The sequence below is a fragment of the Macrosteles quadrilineatus genome, unplaced genomic scaffold, assembly GCF_028750875.1.
Source record: "Macrosteles quadrilineatus isolate MER2022 unplaced genomic scaffold, UCM_ALF_1.0 Scaffold_8__2_contigs__length_117827958, whole genome shotgun sequence".
NCBI classification, from domain to species: domain Eukaryota; kingdom Metazoa; phylum Arthropoda; class Insecta; order Hemiptera; family Cicadellidae; genus Macrosteles; species Macrosteles quadrilineatus.
In genome coordinates this window covers 80,759,255-80,779,364 of record NW_026542601.1, presented here as the reverse complement: position 1 = coordinate 80,779,364, position 20,110 = coordinate 80,759,255, and the positions used below count along the sequence as shown (strand labels likewise).

Genomic DNA, 20,110 nt, shown 5'->3' with positions numbered 1-20,110 from the left:
CTGGCAAAGAATAACCTTACTGTTTATTAAACATTTATTTGTTTTGTACATCTGTTTCCTAGTGCAAGGGTTTTGTTTAAAATCGTCTTTACCCTCGCAGTCCCACTTCCCAGCAATGCAAGCCTAAACATGCTTAAAAAAAAACAACATTTAAGATAGGGACTGGCCTTGGCTTGATGTGTACTTAACTAAAGTAGGCCTAATTGGTTTCAAAGGAACACCTGGTGTAAATCCAGTAACATAACGTAGACTAGGACTGACCACAAATTTAATGTAGGCCTACTGTATATGGACAATTCTCGAGCAAGAGTTCTGAGATATCAAATCAAATCAAATCATTCTTTATTCATTATACATAAAATAACATGTATTGAATAGAGTCAAATAGGCTATAAATACATATATCTACATATTACAAAGTGCTTAAAATATACTATTAAGATAAGTGAAGAATTTCTAATTGAATATATTAAAAATATAACACTATGGCAATCACAATAACATTAGCAGTTATTAAAATAAAATAAAAAAGCATATACCCAATTTCCGGGCTTAGGTAAAAATATACACAGAAAAGAAAAAGTATTACCTACTACTAATCATTGTGAAAATTTAAATTGTTCCCCTAATTTTGCTATGGAGTTCAAATTATGTAAGCTACTAATTTTTATTTAAAAAAATTCTTCTATGGAATAAATTGGAAATTTAATTAAAAAGTCTTTTAGTGTTCTTTTAAATTTATTCAAATTGTCTTCCGTCTTTATATAAGCCAGCAGGTGTTGCAAAAAAATTAAACCTGAATAATAAGTTTTCTTTTTGAAAAATTCCAATTTATGTCAGGGTAGGTTAATTTTAAACCTAGTGTTATAGTCACCGGTATTGTTTGAAGTGGATGACAATTGAATTTGTTTTGCATGGACAGATGCTTCATATAACTTATACAGACTATACACCGTTAGGATTTGTAATTCCTTAAAATATCTCTTAGCTGATTGTTTTCTTTGCAGTTTCATCATTAGATGAATAGCTCTCTTTTGTTTGGTGTGTATAGGCCTAGAGACTAAATGACTGTACGCACAAAAACAATTGTTGAATCATTAGGGGAAGTGATAATTTGATAAACTGTGATAATATATCAATCCAATGATAGAACTGGATACCATTGGTTAGGGGAACTACTAAATGAAACCAGAGCATGCTAAAAAAATTAAGGTGTGAGGATGAAAGACGAGAATATATGAAAGATGATATAGGCTAGATGTTAATGGGCTATGTTATTTATGTTAGGACGTCTCAGAAACTAAAGCTCCAAACTTTGAATAGCCATTACAGTTATCTCTGGAACCGTTTGACAGAACAAACTGAAATTTTAGCTAAATGCAACTACTAGGCCTATGTGTAGGCCTACTAATTTTCATAAAAATCTGTGACTGGTGGAGTGGGTGACAACCCCTGAAAGACTTGACAAGGAATGGCCCAAAACTTGTTCTATTTTTTTTATCGAGACGCAATCTATCCCTTTTTTGGGTAAAAGATGAAGAAGGAGTAAGTAAGTAGGCTAAGTAAGAGTCGCCTGCCACTCTTTTACAGTGCGCTTTGGCGTTTAACTTAAGTTAAGTTATACTTTCTCTTCTCCGATCTTAACTAACTTATAAGTTAACTTAAGTTATAGGCCTATCCTAAAACTGAAATAGGCTAAACTTATGCATGAACTGCTTTAAAGCTTACAATGAGGTGATGTACCTTAATTTCTTAAATTTGTTAAGTAAACGTATAAATTATAATAGGTCTAAAATCCTAAAAAAAAATTTAGGTAGCCTAAGTTACCGTACCTTAATTTAAACCCTAGTTGATTTCCATGCAACTAAGAAATACAAGTTAAGTTAATTACTGTAACAGGCATGATGACACAACTAAGTTAATTAGGCCTGAATTAATATAAAATTTAACTAAAAATAAATTACAAAATGCGACGTAAGTTGAAAGGGACTATGAAAGAATAAAATATACCAACTAAAATAGCCTATGCGTTGATGAAATCTAATGGACTGTTCCAATGTTCCATCCAATCCAACACGGTTTGGCCTCGCACTACGGGAGTCAGAATAAGGGAAAGAAACTAAATTAGACCTATTTACGATCGCTAGGAAAACTTAACTTAGGCCTAATCAAAGAAAATTTGATCCAATAGATATCAATGATGAACACAACATAAAAATAGCAACCCATAATTTTATAAGCAACAATCTACAGAAAAGTAATGAAATACAAAAATATTCCTTGAGGCGTAGGTAATGGTGAGGTGGGGGGAGGGGGCAATGTCGGGCAACAAAACACCACAATATAGCAGAAAACGAAACGCTGCAATCGTAAATACCTCATCCGCCGAGAAGATAAGTTTATGTTGGAGAGTTTCATACAACAAAGTCACAGCATTTTTTTAGAAAGATTGCGAAACTGAAACGCACATAGTAAATTTAGGCTACTGCCTACACTACGAATTTCACCTACAATAACAAACACAGCCAGAATTACCAGTTCACGAACACAAGAAAGAATTGCACTTCGCTGAGAACTAATTGTGGAGAAAACACTATAGATATGGCACAAAATATTACATATTGAACACCTCCGACGAAAACAGGAAATTATCACTTACAACTCTTGATGGCTGAACGTAGAAGCCAAATCGGAGTTGTCCCGTCTCATAGGACATCGTCCTATCCGCGACTTGTCTGCTCGGCTGTTCCCGTCACTGCTCCTACTCCCCGCTTTCCAAACGAGCCGCCTGTTTATAATCGTAAAAACGCTCAAATAGTGAGAGAGGAAAAGAGAAATCGATGTTATTAACTCCAAAATCTGCATAGAATTATTTTAAAACCCATACTTATATTGTATATAGGCAAAATCGCTAAAGAAATATTTTATTACCTTGAGGGAGCCTGGTATATTGATCGGAACGTGGCGTTGAGTTCATACAGGCTGGTTCGCCCTGTGCTCGCCCTCCCCCCTACGCACGGGGGGCGGGCGGTGTTATTTTGGCCCAGGCCGAACTGAACTCGTGAACTGACTCCTTCCAGTCCCTTGATCGTCAACAATGCTTAGGTCTTGTTTTCATCCTGAATAATTTATCAAAGCAACACCTAATTGAACTAAGCAGTTTGTTTACCAACCCTGGGCCAGAATCGTGCTCAACACACTCTATTCCGATTGAATAGGAAATGATGCGGCAAAGATAATTGATCTAATAAAAACAGTACATTTGATTGGATTAGCATACTGTATCATTTACACCGTTTTATCGTGTCCTTAAGGATTAATAAAACATGTGATTGTGGTAGGCCTATACAGTAAAATTTTACTGTAGGTAATTTGGTAAGAGTAAGAGTAATAAAATCATGTTTAACTCCCCTATTTAATAATGTGTACGGTAGTATTTTTTTATATTAAGTAATTGAGATAGGGAAGGCACTTTCCGGATTTTAACTCAAATATGGGTAGGGAGTACAGTTAAGATCGAAGATAAAACATCTGATACCTCTTGTAGCTATGTAGCTTGTTACCGAAAATCAGCTGTTTCATTTTTAAAGTCAGGTTGATTTAGCCCAACTAGCAGCCAGCGTCACTTCGTGTGTCATTTTCTTCTTTAGATTTTAAACAAATAACATTACAACATTTACTTGAAGCTTGAATTTACTACTGTAACCGTGTAACGATAACCCTGTTTTCGTCTGGATATAAGCAAAATTGTACCAGTACCATTGACTATTGGATACAGATTAATAGTCAAAGATTGTACCATGCCATCTGTTTTGATGTAAACAAATGTAAACTTGAAAAGTTCAGATGATTGACAACAGAACTCAGCACAAACTATGACATTTTACAAGCCGAAGGGACGAAGGGCTTTCACGGGGTCCAAATAACCCACAAAATGAACATATAGAGGATAAGAGATTTAAATTAATACCCATACCTATAAAACAAATATTTAGTGGTAGATTTGCTGCATTCAAAAATCCAACAAATTATTTTAATAATATAGATGGATGAACAAGGACAGTCAGTTCCAGTTTCGAACCAACAGATACACAACAATTGATTTGTAACTCAAGTGAAAGATTAAATCGACGCAAAGGAAAGCACTGTAGTCCAATTTGTACCATTTCAGATTTATACCATCCCAGCTGGTTAAGCTAAATTTCGTGCGGATCGCTTCACCTGTAGGAGGAGTATTTATAAAACAAATAAAGCAGGAGTGTTGTAGTATAAAAGAGCTTTAATCGCTCCGCTCAAAAATGCTTAAAGTATAAAATGAAATTAAATAAATAAAACTTCAAAATTTTATCATAATATGTACATGAACAAGCTAGTTACAACAGTAAACTTATTTTCTATAAGAATAACATGACAAGAATTTTAAATCAACAGTTTTTTTTTTATTTCTCCTTAACCATTAAGCGTATGACAACGCTTCAATATTGGTTTACTAAATATTGAATATTTACAATATTGGTTACTAAATTTATTGGTTTTTTAATATCTAAAAAACCCGTCTGGAAAGAAATTGCAAAATTTTATGTTTCTAGTCCCCCCATAAATAATAGTTGGTTCGCGAACTCGTTTATTTTCAATTAATCAAATTTGATAAAAAGATACAGCATACTGGCTCGAAAATCATCGTCTAAGTCTACGCTCGTTTTATAGTGTTATCAGACGCATAAAAACCTTATGAATTTGAACTGTTGGGGTTTTTGGCCTATGAGGACCTCAAAACGAAAAATCAAATCGGTCCTGGGTCCAGATCTTGCCATGAGACCTTCGGTGATAGTATGTTCCCTGTATGGGAAATTCGCTAATACATTCATATTTCTAAACGAAAATGGGTGTGTAGTTACGTGCAACCTGTATGCAGCACGTTGGCACGTTGAACAACGCACACACAGTGGCAGTCGTCAGGGAGTTGACAATAATTGCGATGTGCCTTGGATTATTGTCAACCCCTTGACGACCTGACATTCTGAGTACGATTTTAAGTCCTGAGCATAGTTTTTTTTCAGTAAGTTAAAACAAAATGTACATCTGCCAGTGGCACGTATTACCGAGTAGTGTATCTTTTTAAATCATTAGCCTGCTCACTCATTGAATGGTCGTTAGATGTTCGAATTCAGGGTTTAGATCAGGGACATTTAAAACACCGTATAACAGCCCATACATGTATAATAAGGGGTTTAAATAATTGTAAGAAATGTCAAAAAAAATCATTTTAAATTTATTTTCCTCTAAGGGAAGTTTTTAACATTCCCATGTAGCATACTAAAATAAGTACATTTGTTATTGAAGCGTTAATTTTAATCAACAAATTGCTTGATTTAAAGTATTACGCAGCATTTATACACGAAGGTGTACTCATAGAATATGTTTAATCGATTTAAGATGTGAGATGGACTAAAATGTTGTCTACTCTCTTTAATCTTTGTTTTAACTATTACGTTATCATTGACCAAAAGCAGAAGTAAATGCCTTCGTTCTAAAATTTATCTGGTAGTTCCTCCCTTCAATATTTGTAACAATGGGTTTTTCAACCCAACTCACTATCTGACTAATTAGAAGGCATTATAGGAAAACTCCAAAAATATGTTAAAGGAATTTAAAGTTTGATAATCGAACGTTGATAAAATCATCTATTCTAAAATTAAAGAATGGTAGATAAAACAGAAGATATAATACATACTTGATGACCAAAGAATGTAGTGAATGTAAAAATAATGACCATTACTCGCAGGAAACGAATAGTTTTATCAATCCATGTAAAATTTTAATCATTTTAATAGTATAAACCAAATATATTAGAAAAATATCGAAGAATGCTTAGTAATGTATGTTTTATAAAATGCTTAAAACTTTGTAAACAATCCCTACTAGTACGTTGATGTACATTTAGCAATCTTCATTTATGATTTAATGTTTAGGATATTCTCTAATGTATTTGATTTCACTATAATTTTTCATAACACTAATTTACAATCATTATACACTATTTGCTAAATGTTAAAAATTTAAAACTTTGAGTAGAGCTCAAAACGGATGCATACAAATACAACATGTCTACTAATTCATTAATGTTTTACAAATTCACAAGAATACAATTTTATTTCATTCGGGTCCATTCCCGGACTTGGCTTTTTAGCCCGTGCGGCTGGCGGCTGGTGGTTTTCACACTGACATTGTAAACAAAAGAATCCAGGGGTCCCAAGTAACAACACCGAGTTCTAGGGGGGGGAGGGGGCTGCAAAAGTCCCCAGGCACCCCACCGCGACACAACCCCCCAGTGGTGGGCCAGGTCAGTTGTAGGGGGTGGGATCAGTCCAAAAATAACTTTGCACGCACTTCAGCTAAGCCACCTTGACCTTCGCCCCAGATAGGGTGATAGTAAACAGTTCATAATCGTAGTTATTCGAGCGTGTCCTAGGTGAAAAAGTCTAATCCAATCAATTGTTGCAAGGGCGCAGGTAATTTAATTGAGCAATTCAATCACAAAATAACGCGAATTATGTTTTTACCCTACATACACCATTCAAACTGTAGTGACAGTATTACAGAAATAAAAATGTTAGTTATTGAACATGATTTTATGCGCTAGATTTTTATGGGACAGGAAATCAACAAACATGACTAAAAAATTATTTCAGCGCTGTTAAGAGTGAATTTAAGTAACTAGGTCGTGTCTCTTGTTTTGGATTGGGATATATCTGCCTTAAGATCCAGCTATTACATTAACTAGTATTAACATATTGACAAACATTTGTTTCACGATAGTTGTCATATTCTATAACAGAGTTTCGGAACACTACTTTACATTGAACACACGAATTTTTACATTACTTTGAGTTTACCTCCGGAGTTAAGACAGTTCCGGGAGTAAATAGTGATGAAATGTTTACTTAACCAAAGCTCTGAACAACTTATTATTTGGAGAAACGCACGCTCAACATTGCCTTCCAATCGATATTCTACATACATATTATATACAACGCTGGCTGTAGGATGTCAAACGAAGGCTACAATATCCGGCGTTTCCAGCTGATCGCACTCGATAATTGCGGAAACGGAAGACGCCCAAACAGTGGCAGAAATCAGCTGTTGCTCGTGGTATATCAGCTGACTATAGTAGATTTACGGTTAGAACATAATGGATGCAATGACAGGAGTTTACCAAAAAGTGCATATGCTGTCTTATGTTTGTCCTCAGCTAAGTAGGTTAACTTCAATCGCAGTATCGATAAACCAATGACATACAATACCATACTGGCATGTTCAATAAGAACGGTGATGGGTTCAACATCATAATTGGAACAATGCATAAAATATAAAATAGTAACCTACATCACTATCACTGTCAAAGTCTCCAAAGATAACCAGCCTGATTGTAAGTTTTGTCTAAATGTTGTGATTGAGATTCTTCAATAGAAATGGAGTAATGCTAAAGAACAATATGTAGGGTTACAGTAACTTTCATGCTATTATTAGGCGATTACGAGAGAAATACAATCATAACATTTAAAAATATACAGTTGTGTTTATATTTCAGACTTTGTAATAATACTTAGTCTAATCAATACTTATTTTTGTAGCACATGAAACGTAGAATAACGAATCTTAATCGCAATGATCAAAGTGCATCATTAAACTTATTTCACGTCTTCCGACTACTGAGGACACTTGAGGACACGTTTTAGAGCACAAACCATGTTAACACCGTCTACAGGGTAGGGTCACTGGTTTGTTTAGACAAGGGTACAACTGAAGATCATGGATGAGTTTTATTGAAATAAGAAAATTCCATGGGCTTATACTTTAGCGATAACAGTGTATCAGTTTAGTTGCGTCCAACTTCGATAACCTCTTCAAAGTAGAGTAGGAAAACTAATTGTTTACAATCTAACAGTAAACAATAGTTTTCAAAAATGTAACAGACGATATAGACGAACAACATTAACGATGACAATAATTCATTTCTACCGATGGAAAAAAATATTAAGACTTATTTATATTCTGCAATCATTATTCAGTGATAGGATATGAGTCCAGTACGTGCTAGCAAGTCATGACATTTTAGAATCACAATTTCCTTCCCTCTCTTTCTTAAAATTTACCTAATTAGTTTATTTTTGTGAAAATAATCATTGGCGGCTGGTGTATAATATGTTAATAGGGGTTTAATGTATTTGTTGAAAACAAACCAAGTTTAGGAAGAAGAGTGTCAAATGAAGATTGATATAACTGTTTACATCGGTAATAATCGGGCTGCCTGTGGTGTAACGAGAAAATGTATCTCTAGCTTAGCTAGAATTCAATTTAATTTTTAAACAACTTTGAAACCGTAACTTTTTATTACCACAGCCCACAAAACTGCACAACCACTAACCTGTCAAAATATTGAAAGACCAATATTAAACAATACCTAAATATTATGTAGCTAAATAAATAATTTAGATTTCCATACCGAATCCATAAATTAGTGCTTTCGAGGACATTTTGTTGTAAAGACTCAACGAACAAGCGAGCACAGCATTTTGTAGTTCTGTGGAAAGTTGTTGGTTGTATGCGGAACCATAGATGAAGTAATATACATGTCTCATGTTATAATAGTATACATGTTTTTGAATTGTTTGCAAACTCTCCCAGCTCTACCGTACTTATGGCGGGAATGTTGCTGAAAGTCAACAGTCCCGGAAGATCAAATAATTTATACCTGTGCCGCTAGGTCAAAAACTACAATGTTTGCAGTGTCTGTAGATCAAAAATCCCAGAAAGTCAAATAGTACAGTCCGGGCTAAAAGTTTAGTCTATGTTAAAGCAATTGACTTATTGGGAATTTGACCTAATGCAACAGCAGGATTAATATAACGAAATACGGTAAAATACAAGTTCAGTTTCGCTGAGTCAAAAGTGTCGGAAGATCAAAAGCAATAAAAGTGAACGTCGATTCAGTGTAAAGTAGACCTCCTGCAACGCTTACTACACCAACAAAACTCGCTTTTAGTTACTTCGTGTTTTGTCATAATTAGAATAGAGCTAAAATTATCATATTTGGTACATAGCTTATTTATTAATGCTTCTTGCCAACTGTTTGGTCAACACTGTAAATAGGTATAGTTTATGTAATGAAAAGCCTTTCGTCAAAATTTGTGGCATAAAATACACGCAAGGACGATCTGAACATTTCTGGTTATTATATACGTTTGTAAAAGGAGATCCATTTAATTGTAGAACTATTTTATGAGTTATAATGTAGTCTACATATAAACTGTGTAATGTATTACGCCACGGAAGGGTTGAAACCTGTCCAAACTATCATATATATTATTATAACGTAAATGGGGTTTTTTCACGATTCTGAATCAACCAGTCGATGGATTTTCATTAGTTTTGTGTTGAAAGAAAGACAATTTTGAGAACTAGATAATTTCAAAGCCATAATTTAAAATTATTGTCCCAGTTTTTTATAAATTAAGTTTTAGTTTTTAAAAAGTCTAGCAGCCGATGCTAACCTTCTCCAATAAGTCAATGCTTCTAGCTAGCTTTTAGTACATTATAATTTGCTTAACATAACAGCTGTAACATTCAGTATTTGTGACACAAATTCAGCATTTGGAAGAAAATTCAAATACATACTTATGGTTGACTTATTTATACTATGTATGTGTAATGCTGACCATTGATACATTTAATTCTTCGGTACGAGGATGGCAGTTTAATTAAATGTGCATAGTAAAATACAGTAGTAGGATGTTCAAATTATTTTTAAAGTATTCTTTGTAATCATCGATTTGTTTTAGTCCAATATAACTTGTTTAAACTAACAACTGGTAGAATGTGCTATGTATACTTATAAAAGGCAAAGCCCTCACTGACACACTCACTCTCACTCACGCATCATCACTAATTCTCCCACTTCCCATTTACCTAGGAGGCTGAAATTCGATACACCGATTCTTTGGGCATTAAATAGGAAAACTAAGTAGTTTTTATTATGATCGGGCATTCGGGCTCCGCCCCAGTGGCTCTGGAGTTTCCCATCTTAACCTTATGATTTTTCATATTTAAAAGGAATTAATGAATCATAACAGCTGTGTCAATTTAACAATTTATGACAACAGCTAATTTGCAACCAAAAGCTGAGTGAGCGTTTCGAACGAACTTCAACCTGGAGGTGAGTTAACCCCAAGGCAAGTGAGCTCAGCGAACGAGCTCCAACCTAAAGGTGAGAGAGCGTAGCGAACGAACTTCAACCAGGACTTGATTGAGCCATGCGAACGAGCTAATCTTGAAAATTAATTAGTTTAACGGGGCAAAGCCAGCGGGTACAGCTTGTTATTCTATAGAATTATTAGGTTTTTAGCGAATTTCGCATATAGGGAATAAGCTATTACCGTATAACTCATGGGAACACCTGGACCCGGGACCGATGTAATTTTTCGTTTTGAGTCCCTAGAGGCCAAAAACACCATCCGTTCAAATTCATATATATGTAAGTGTATAAGACATTTTGGGGACTTGACTTTTTCGGGACTCGAGAATTTAGTACTTTTCGAGGACCTGTGCAATTTATTCCATTCCAAATGCAGCGCGTTATCGATCTTCACCCTTGTGTGGGCCTCCCATTCACTGACGGAATGTCTCGTGGCGTATGACGACTGGATATAAATAGTCACTTTAACACTCACTTATCTCGTTATTTTTTTCAGCATATTCGTTGACCCGTCTGCAGGTCTTATGTTGATGGGCTGTCAGAGCGTCTGTTGTAATAACTGGAATTCCTTATGTATGTTTGCTGCTGATTACGGTGAAGTATTGTTAGAAATTCCACCTAATCTTTTAAAGTTACCCATTAAATTCATAGAAATAATATTATTTAACTGTTTGACGAGTACCCCTATTGTATTCAAAATACTCAACGGCCCAATCCAATGTCACGTTTCGTATTTTGTATACTACCGTTAATTACTAGACTTAATTACTAGCTTCATTCCCACTGTTCTTGTGAACTTAACTCTAGATCAGACTGTTGCTTCATCCGCTTCTTCATCAGTTAATTTTTCATCTTAAAATCTAAAAAATATCTTTTTGGTACCTATGTTATCACCCACGGGATCTTTGAATAATTTTAGGCTTAACTGAATCTGAAGTATGTGTTTTGGTGGTTGATCATTGTAATGAATTATATAAGATTAACCTGCATTACACTATCGACAAATTAACTATCAAATATTTATTAAAACACTGAAGCATACTGCAAACGCTGAGTCATACTGCAGCAAAAACAGCCGTATTTAAAGAGCTTAAAGTAGGTCTTTTCACTATTTTCTCCCTAGGAAGTGAAAATCAGCTGATTTAAACTCAGTTGTGAGCTTTGATTGTATGCAATCGCATGTATCGAAAGTATGTATAATTTTTTTCACCACACTATGATGTTTTAGTGGTTTTACATACGTTAATTGGTGGCTGAAAGTTACGTTTTGCTGGCCATGCCAGCTGTCATCGTTATTCGGGGACCGAGCAGGTCCCTAGCAGCGACCACAGAATTAAAATTTTAATTTTAATTCTGTGGTCGCTGATCCCTAGGGCCGCAAAATTAGCTGCCCGCTTACTTACTTAAAACATGAATGCATATTAAATACACAATCAGTATCCATAGAATTATTTTATTGTCACCGTTGCCTAGCAACAATTTATTTTTATTTTTGCTGATGCCTCGAATTATTTCTTCACATAACCTTAAAGTTGTAGTTGTGCTAACCATCAGTGTGCATTATTATAGAGGTGAATAGTGGCAATAGGGTATAGTGTGGTGCAAAATAGCGTTCGTACCACGGACCGAAATGGTTTTGCAGCTCTCGATCGAGACGAAGTCGAACTATCTCGAGCCGGCAAAACCTTATTTTTGGCCCTAGGTACGAAATATACTATTAAATGGGTTGTAGCTTAATCGGGTTTCAACTTTATTTAATTTACAGTCTGTTTCAAAAGTAGAAAAATAAGCAAATACATTAACAATAATACAACGTTAAAAGTATAGTGATTTACCACTCTCAACACTAGCTGACAAAGATAATTTTGATAACACAGCCGAATCTGAATGGGAGGTTTAATGTCGTAAATGGTGTTGTGATTGTCCAATAAATTTAGTGCAAGATGAGAGCTCGCCTTGTGGTCGGAAACTTGACCAAAAGTATGTATTTTTCCAACTTATCTATATTTACCCTATGCTATAAATAAGACATGTAAATGGAATTTCTTCTATTTGGTTTTATTTTCTGTTTACATTTAGTTGTTATTTCGTTACCTACATGGCAACCCATACGGCCCAAGTTATTTTTAAAATTTTAAATTAGTTTCTTGTGTTTATTTTTGAGCCTATTTTAATTTATAAAGGGATTCGTCACATCTACAGGAAAATATCTTTCATTTGGTACCAACCGCGTGTAATTCGTTCCAGTAGTATGATCAGGCTAGCTGTCATAAGTTTTGCAAAAGTTGTTTTGTATAAGACGATTTTGAATGATTTTCCAATTTGATTATCTTTTTTCACTAGATTTTGTAATTTCTTCTTTGACTTTTCAAATTCTAAGATTATTATGAAGTGTTCTGTTAGTAACAAACCAAGGTGCGTTGACAATTTTACGTAGCAATTTTGATTGGTATCGTTGAAAAATTTCAATGTTTGATGTACTTGATGATCCCCAAAGTTGGATCCCATAAGTCCAAATTGGTTTTATAACTTTTCTGCAAAGTAACATTATTTTGTGTACTAAGTTTTGATTTAGATCCAAGAAGACAATTAAGCTTAGTTATTTTAAAATTTAGATATTGTCTTTTAGTCCAGATATGTGCCTTCCAATTAAGCTTTGCATCTAAGTGCATGCCCAAGTATTTTATTTCTGTTACTTTAGGGTGGTAAATATTGTTCATGGATACTGGAGGACATGTAGCCAGATTTAGGGTAAAAGTAATGTTTTCTGATTTATTTTCACTAATTTTGAACCTCCATGTTTTAAACCAATGTGAAATTTCATCCAAGTTTAACTGTAAATTTGCTGTAGTTTGAACCGGTTTGTCGTGGACAGATAAAATGGTCATATCATCCGCAAATGTGGCAACCATAGTATTTACAATTTCTGGTAGGTCCGATGTATAGGGAATATACAAGTATGGTTCAAGTACGCTTCCTTTGGGGATTCCTGATTCTATAGGGTAAAGGTCAGTTAAATAATTTTGATGTTTAATTTGGAAAGTTCTGTTGGTAAGATATGATTTTTAAATATGAAAAACTGAATGGGGTAGCTAAATGTGGCATTCTTGTCAATAGTTCGATATATCGATAGTAATATACACTAACACAATCGTAATAAACGAAATAATTTAATTATATTTACTAAACAGATGCTTGTTTGCATTAGCAAAATAAATAACAATTTAGAAGTCATTTTGAGAAGTTATCTTAGTATTTCTGTTAAAGAAATGACATTTCTTCATAATCTTAACATCTCAAATTACTTTAATACTTTCTTCTGAAATGGCTACCATACTAAATTCAAACTCACATAACAAGAAATTAAATAACATCCAAACATAAATTAAAAAGTTTTACACCACAATTAAAAAAACAAATGTACGATTGCTCTTGCTCATTCTTCGTCAGATTAGGCATAGGCACGAGACCCTCCTTCATTGCGCAGTCTGTAGTCTTGGAGATAAGAGAGATATGCGGTAAAGATAAGCAAGAACTGGAAAGGTCCGTTGTGGGTTTGCAATATTTATCTCAAAATCCAGCGCAAGGTTAACTAAATTTTGGAATTAGGGTCTGAATACGTGATTGGTGAAATCCAGGAGGCAATACTGAACTTGCACTACTTATGTTTTATCGCATTTTTTACCTTATCTACCAAAATTATGCTATTTTCCTTTGGCACTTTAGGGGGAAACCTCTATTTCACCCTGAAAATCACGTTTGGAAATCGAGAAAAGCTTTAGAAATCGGCGATTATAAGCGCTTGAAAAATCTTTTTTTCTTTTAATGGAAGCCTATTTTTTATTATTCGAGTCATTTCAAACTTCTTTTCCTCTTGCACTTTTTCAGTAAACACATATTTCACCACGAAAAACACGTTTGAAAATCGTTAAAAGCGTTATAAATCATTAATATCGCCACATTTGACTGGTAAGTGTCAATAAAAGAGTGTAAAAGAGTCCTTGGAGCCTAGACGTTGTAACTCATAAAAACAATGTAAGAACTACAAAGACAATTTATAATTTAACAATATACTAGATATTTAAATTACAATCACTCTGATGTTTGAAAAAATATTTTTGGACTGTAAATAAATCTCCAGCTGCTGTCTGAAATTAACGTAATTAACATCGCTCTTATGGGGGACAAATCCAAGATGGCTGTTAGCTTTCATTGACTCCACTGGAGAACAATAAAAAACTACAAAGAACATTTCTAATCTCACACTATACTCGATGTTAAATTATAATCACTTTGGTGTTTGAAAAAATATTTTTGGACGATAAATCGCTCTTCAGCAGCTGTTTGAAATTATCCAAAATGGCCACTAGCCTCCAAGGACTCCCTAAAATAACCTTTAGCTGAGCTCCTCAGCCCTAACCTAAGCTGGGTTTACCCAAAATCGGTAATTTTCGGCACTTTGCTGATCTAAGCATGGGTTAGGTTAGGTTAGGTTAGAGTAAGCTAGGTTGGATTACTTTGGTTTACCCACAAATTGGTAATTTTCGGCACTTTGCTATTTTTTAATAAGTAAGGTAAATTAATAAGTACGCAATTAATAAGTACGGTAAACCATATTACTGCAGAGGCCGGTCTTTATAAGTTATATTGTCTATGAGAGATTTATTTTGGACCTATTTGCATAAGTATGGTGATGTAAATGCAGTTGTCATCGAATTTATAATCATCGATCAGTCTAAGTTTTATTTTGTCAATAAATGTAAATATCCTTTTTGGTTAACAAAGGATGCAACCGAATCTGTAAATTAAGACAAGTATGCGAAAAACTTAAGTTTTCCAACCACCATTATTGCCTTGTTTACAACTATAAAATCGGAAGTAAAAATAACAATTAGGACAGCGTATACTAACTATTTGATTTTTGTTGTGAGTTGTATACAATATCACTTCTTTTTGAAATTATGTCAAGTCCAAGAGACATACATCTAGTTTTGTATTAAAGTCTTCTGTCAAGAACTACACGAATGTAAATGTTACTGTGGACAAGGTAGCTGAAACATTTGCAAATAGGTGTAATAAATTTAAGAATATTGTATTAGTAAAAGTATCATATACATTTGTCATTGATATCACTGTATTAAATAATGTATTACCTAATTATTTGTAGGGAGTAAATTAGTTAGTAGACTATCTATTAATCGATTTGCAAGGTACATTATGAATATTTCATAATGTAGCTTGTAAATCGATTAATGTATTTAAACCAGACGCTCGTCAAATAATGCAGTTCAAGGCGGAAATGTAGTGAGGGATACATCAGGATTAGAATGTGTGTTACAGAACAAGAAACTGATGACAATAGTTGGAATAACTAGTCAATGTCAACGCACTCGATAAAAGCGCGGGATTAAAAAAGGCGCGAATATGTGCAAGTACTACTGTATAACCAACGACAACACCTATGAAAAACCAGACATAAGCTATATTACAACCAGGCCTACGAAAAAGTCAAACTATGTAAATAATGAATCACTGAATATGATTAGACGAAATCACAGAGGTACAAACTATGTTAGATATTTACGTGGTAAAGGAGTGTAGTTTCCTGATAGGTCTAAACAACGTCATCAGTTACCAAATCAATTATTTTTACTAGTTTTAGTCATACAATTGTTCTCATTTAAACTTGCGCTATTATGCTAATTCAACCTAGGGCAGATGTAGTTCCCACAATATATCTATACTTACACGAGGAGAGCGTGGTTTCGGTGATTTTGTAAAGTAAGAAATAATAGATGTAGAAAGAAATGTGTAGATTTTGAACTTTTTTCTTTTTTCATTGATTTACTGTGTTGATTATGCACCACAGTGCTTTGTACTGTAATTATTTTCTGCCATTATGAAAAATTCATTGCCAATATTTCTTTCAAGGTCCCTTGCATTATTTTGCGTGTACTAATATGTACTAGGTGTACAATGCAGTTGTCTGCTTGCAATTTTGAGCGGAGCTATCATAGTACTGTAATCCAATACTTTTGCAAAGTCAATGCTAAATATAGTTCACGTAATTGAGATGTCTCCTACAAGTCCACTAAGTCAATTGTATAATTGTTTCTCATAAATGGGATGACTACTTGTAGTATCCAAAGTCAATGCTTTATCTGTTTCTCTTAAATGAAATCTCTACTTGCAGTATCTAAAGTTAATGACAAATCTATGCTAAAACTATTGCCTTGGGTGTAGTACGCCAGTGTCACGGTGATAACGGCGGGAGTGGTCGTGGTAGGCACGGATGAGTCGTTGTTCTTGCAAGGCTGTTTTTTGCCTGTCTTCTGGCTCAGTCAGCACTTACACCATCGGGAAGAGATAGTACATCCAAACTAACAAAAATAGGTTCCAAGGACCCATATTAGATTTAATACAATTGGCGGCAAACGTTATTGTTGATTAGTATGTTAAATAACAATAAAACTGTTGTAGGAGTTTGTTCCTAACCGTAGGTGCTCTGTATAATATTTAAATCGCTAAAATTATACCCCAACAATCAACGTTTACAATCGTGATACGTAAACAAATGATCCAATAATATGTAAGCCGAAGGATCGTCGTAAATTAATGTCTTTCGTGTAATACAACAATATGATAATAAACAATGTTACTATATCACTAATAACGTGTACGTAGACCGTCGTAATTAGGCTCAAATTAAAATATAATAATGCAATGTCAGTATTAAACAATCTTAATACTTGTGCGTAACAATATTGCTGTACTACAGAGAAACAAGGGTTTTCGAGTCGCTGTTGAATAATAGGACAACAAGAAATTTAATAATAATACGTTAATGAATACTATTACTATTAAACAGTTTCAATCCCAAATATTTTACGGGCAAGCAAGTCGGTTGTATTATGCAGAAATAAAGCCTATAGTAGAATTATGAACGAGGAAACTCAAATAGTAAACCGCACGATTACCGTTATCAAACAGCTGATTGGGCCCCTCTTATCTCTTGCCCATTCATCCAGAGTACAATTGACGAGCTTAAACAGTGTACAGTACATTTCTTTTTACGTACAGGTCTAGAAGGGTAGGTACAGGTCGACTAGCATTTACAATTCTCACCAAATATTTGGTAAACTGAATGATAACTGAAAGATAACTGAATGCTCTGACATGAAGCAGTGTTCTTCTTTACCTATAAAACAAGGTTGACACCTTTCTTCACTGATCACGTAATGCGTGATTTTCTATAAAGTCTTGGAAAAATAAAAGGAAAAATAGATAGACTACAGGTGTACTGTATGTGGTTTACACACAAATATTCATCAAACTGTGTGATAGTTTGTTATAGCAATGAACAGTTTGAGAGTATCGTATTGTTTAAGTCGATGGAAAATCTCTGTTGATCCTGTTTTACAAGCAAACCAAAAAGATACAGTAGTCACCACTCTATGCGACATATTCTAGCCAGAAAATTGTAATCGTATGATTCTATAAGCATTGGTAGGATTGCAAAGTACTACACAAACATTATTTCAAGGGTAATAACAGTCACAATTTCCGCTGACTTTAAAAGAGTCAACTAAACTATTATACTAATGGACACACAACTAAATGGAACAACTAATGGAAATTCTCACGATGTACATTCGTTCGATATAAGCATTGAGTATACACGTCAGTACATACGTGTATACCCAATGATATAAGCAACGGTTCTTGCAATTTATTGCTTATTGTTTTTTAGAGTTGTTTTCGGACTTACTCACACTCGTATAAGGTTTTCCACGTTTGTCATTGATAATGTAGCCATGTTGCTTTGAAATGGCGACCATACAAAATGTATGCATTTTAAGCCAAGTATGAATGGAGATGAGTGTGGGATGAGTGGAGCGATCTTGTTGTCCTGTTTGTGACTAAGGCCGACATAATCCTTAGACACAGCTGTTAATTAATAGTGCATACAGTCAATTAATAGCAGCAGAGGTCAAGTTTGGTATCAAATTAAAGGTTTTATTCATAAAAATACATTGCTGCAAACCCAAACTCAAACGAGGATGATGATAATAACGTTAATGATGTCGCTAAAACGTATCGTTTGAAATTTAACAGCTGAAAATAAGTGAAATAGAAAAGGATTTGGTTAAATCCATCAAATTGTAATTGGACACTAGTAAATACTAGTGCACTTGTTGCTACCTCCCCCCTTCGGTTTCATGTATTCCTCTCAATCAGTTCAAACCTAGGAGGATTAAACATTAATGTTAATTAATGTTAAATCCTCCTAGATTCAAACCTGAAACACCCAGATCGAAACTCGCCTGTCGTTATTTTACCATCGCCTGTTTTTTAAATATATTTTTCAAAAAAGAAATATTATATTGATTTACTTTGGTTTTTAAAAATGTTAACGTTTTATTTTGTTAAAGACTTATGGTGATACGTAAATATTGTGGTGTAGTAGAGTATATTATATTGTAGTTAAGTGTTAAATTTTGAAATTTTAGGGTGAATCGAGATGAATCTTTGTTTATAACATGGGTCTCTCCTACCTTAACATACATACCAAGTTTGATAAACATCGGTTGGAAAAGTGCAAAGATAAATATTTGTATGTAAAAAATACAAAATGGCGGATATCTGGTTAACGAAATTATTTTGGAAAAAATGTTATCCTTGATTTTCTGTTTATTTTGACCCAAGGAATTACTAGGTAAAGTATCTCCCCGCTTATTTTAACACCCTGTTTATGATGTATTCTTATAAGTGAAAAATGTTAGCTGGTAATAAAGAAAGATGTTTTATAAATAATATGAATGTACTGGTGATCTGTATATTCACCTTTTTCTTGTCCTTAGATAAATTAAATTAGATAAATTAAAAGTCCACTCAGCAGTCGCATCGTACGATGTAGTTCTTTCCATGCGTTGCGAAATGCTACATTTGCCGTCCTCTTCAACCCAAGTTATCTACTGAACCACTGATTGTAAAAAATTCAAAAAAATATATTTTACGCATTACACTTTTGGCTACAACTTTGCCACAGACAAAACCTCTCTAACCCAAAAACAAAAAAAAATCTCGCATGCTAACTTTTTCATGTTAGAAATCACGATTTAAAACTATTTCACCATACAAATCATTTTTTATTAATTAGATCGGTAAATAGTTTAAAGTTCCAACAAAATAGTCATCGAGTAGGACTAACCAAGAAGCTCTGTGCCAAATTTCAAAATTTTAGCACAACTTTAAGAACACCAAAACACGAAATTATTGAAGACATGCGTCGAGAGGACTATCGTTGTTTTTAACAGATTATACTTTTGACCTTCCGGCACTGTTGACTCAGCGAAACTGAACTTATATTTTATCTTATTTCGTTATATTAAAACTGCTGTTGCATTAAGTCAAATTCCCAATAAGTCAATTGCTTTAAAATAGACTAAACTTTTAGCCCGGACTGTACTATTTGACTTTCTGGGATTTTTGATCTACAGACACTGCAAACATTGTAGTTTTTGACCTAGCGGCACAGGTTTAAATTATTTGACCTTCCGGGACTGTTGACTTTCTGCAACGCGTCCCTTATGGCAAGCAATTACCAACTGTATTTCTGTTGAAATACGGTATAAAATCGCTCACCCGTTCCTCGCATGATCACACCTTTCCTGTTTTGACGCAGGAATGTATTATTCGCGTTTAGTTTTGGAATGTCACCCTAAAATTTAGGTTAATACATTCCATGTGATTTCCTTTACTCTACACGCTAGGATGGAAAAAGAAAATATCACGGAAGGAAATGCGTTTGGTGATAAATAATCCAGTCATGTTGTTTTGCCTTTTAAATTTATA

At 34.1% G+C, this 20,110-nt stretch overlaps 1 protein-coding gene across 9 annotated transcripts in view; it reads right to left on the bottom strand.

Moving 5' to 3' along the window:
- Window positions 1-20,110, bottom strand: part of LOC129001105 (protein Gawky-like) — a 74,557-nt gene that overhangs the window by 40,614 nt on the left and 13,833 nt on the right. For 3 of the 9 annotated variants that reach the window (XM_054428284.1, XM_054428279.1, XM_054428285.1), the window contains exon 1: window positions 2,378-2,727. The exons of 1 other annotated variant lie outside the window; for it this stretch is intronic. The gene's annotated coding sequence lies outside the window, so the exon portion shown is untranslated. Of the gene's footprint in view, window positions 1-1,832; window positions 1,850-2,377; window positions 2,741-2,931; window positions 2,950-20,110 lie in introns of those variants that run through there. 5 more of the 9 variants (XM_054428286.1, XM_054428287.1, XM_054428282.1 and 2 more) reach the window with 4 other exon arrangements.